A 2,519-nucleotide genomic window follows, 5' to 3' on the forward strand; every position below is an offset into this window, starting at 1 on the left:
TTACCATTTGTAGTTATTGCTTGCTAATTTTGTGTAATTTTAGCCACTTTTTAAACATTTCTTCCTCAAAAATTGGCATTTCTTTTTATTTGCTTTCAATTTGGTTACTCAGAAGTAGAGACAAGTTCTTTGCCATTCCTAGCTATCTTGTGTGGATCTAAAGACCTTGACATTTTTTTTTACCTCTCTGCCTGAAGATGAAATACCCAGAAGATCAGTCACCATTCACTCCATGGAAGCTAATCAGTCTTTATGGTCATTAATTTAAGAAAGAAATGAGTAAGCCTTTTGTGAAAAGTAACCAACAATTTAAAAGCTAGTAATTACTTTTGAACAAGGTTTTGTTGTACAAGGTAATTTGATTTGTACTTTCTTGTGAAGTCTAGCACTTCCAGCACTTGCCATGTTCCCCAAAAGGCAAATAAGGACATTATTTCTTTTTATGAAGTTATGGAAACTTATGACAAGGAGGGCTGAAGAACTTATTAAAAATTAGTAATTTGCTGAGTGCCAGAACTAGAACTTAAATGGCAATGAGCAAAGATGCAGAAAATGAGGTGAAGTACCATTGATGCTCAGGCAAGCATGATTTAAAGATGAGTGACTGGCATGGTAGCAGCCTCATGTACCCATAGGTGGTGAAAGTTCTTCGTTAGTGAAGAAGGTTTTCTTTTGTGAACTTACCCTGTTTAATGCTTACACATAGGCTATTGCCTCAGTAGAATTATGTGTGCTAACTACCTGCTAGGTACTTGTAAGTGGTGGTAAAGTGTCTATGAAGAGTTTAAGTCAAATGCCATGTGGTATCTGTTAGAATTTTAAACATTGGTGGGGCTCACTAATTCCTGGGGAGACTCTGTTTCCCTTCTCCTATCAACTCAGAATATTTGGTTTATAAAAATAAAAGTCTATCTAGCAAAATGTATTGCTATTTCTGAAATTCTTTCATTTAAAAATCTGGGAGAGCCCATTTAAAATATATTCTCTTTTATTTAATCTTTTATGTATTTATTTATTTATTTTTTATACTCCAGATTTTATTCCCCTCCAGGTCCACCCTCAGACTGTTCCACACCCCATACATCCTTCCAACGCCCCTATCTCCACTAAGATGTCTGCATCCCCCACCCCACCAGACCACTAAATACCATGGGGCCTCCAGTCTCTTAAGGATTAGGTGTATCTTCTCTGACTAAACCCAGACCCAGCAGTCCTCTGCTTTATATGTGTTGGAAGGCTCATATCAGATGATTTTAAAATGTATTCTTGAGACAAAGTAGCCCTACCTTTTTGTTCCAGCTGTACAGAAAAAGCCCAGTAGCTAAAGTCACTACCTGATCAGGCCCTCCTCAAGCATCCAAGCACAGTCATTTTGGGAAGACTGGTGTTGTATTTCTGTTACAAATGGACTGAAAGATCTCCAGACTAACAGCTATAAAGAACAAGTCATCTATATAACATATGATACCTGCTGCAGTCGAGTTTGCTAACAATTGGGGTAATGCTATAAAAGTTGTCATAATCTGTTTTATTTTTTCATGCCGTAAAATATTTGGGCTAATGTCTTTGATTTAATACAAAATACTAGATCAAATAATGCCTCACTATATGAATTAAGACCTACCCATCACTGCCCTGTATGGTTTTAATTTTAAAACACCCAATTTTGCTTCAAGCTGTTATGAAAATTAAAATGCATTATTTTTCAGTTTTACAGCATTTTCAACTACTCTGTTGTCATGAGATGAATATTGCAATCTATCTAGTTTTTTTTTTATTCATGATGCTATTTAAATAAATATTAGGCTTTGTATGTGCTTCTCAGTTTCTCATTATCATGCAGCAATACTCTTGCCAAATTGCCCCAAGTTTAGTCCCCTTGTTAGAACCTGGAAGACTGGAAACCATACCTTGTATCATGAGGAAGTTAAGAGACCCAAAGTGTATTTATGGACATGTGCGTGCATGGATAAACACATAAACACACACACACTCACACATATATACACGCATGCCTGTGGGCATGCAAAGTCTTCACATCAAGGTCATATCTCCTTATTCAGCTCTTGTCAGAGTTCTGTGATTAAAGATCCTGGTGCTTACTTAATTCTCGGTGAGATAATGTCTCTCTGTGTGGTTTCTGTTTCAGCACCCAGTGCAAAAACATGAGATTTAGAAATGTTCTAGGTCCAAGTGAATACTAGGGGTTACCTGAGTTTTCAGGTAATTTAAAAAGAGCATGACTGAAACACATAATTATCTTTTACTTTGAAAGTAAAGGATTCAAATGCACTGAGCTTCTGCCACCAAGCTCAGTACATGCCACTCTGCTCTTGCCCGAGTAGAAAGGTTTATGGCTCATTTAGAAGTGACTGTTGCTGATGAGTAGAGCTTAGAGAAGGACATTTTGATGATCAGTGTGTAAGCATCAGTTTATCCACTCAGCTTGCAAATGCAGAGAAAATGCTTTGCTGCAGCTGTTCTGTGTGCATAACAAATGGTTAAGCAAATTACCCCAT

This window comes from Mastomys coucha, unplaced genomic scaffold (assembly GCF_008632895.1).
Source record: "Mastomys coucha isolate ucsf_1 unplaced genomic scaffold, UCSF_Mcou_1 pScaffold16, whole genome shotgun sequence".
Lineage (NCBI taxonomy): Eukaryota > Metazoa > Chordata > Mammalia > Rodentia > Muridae > Mastomys > Mastomys coucha.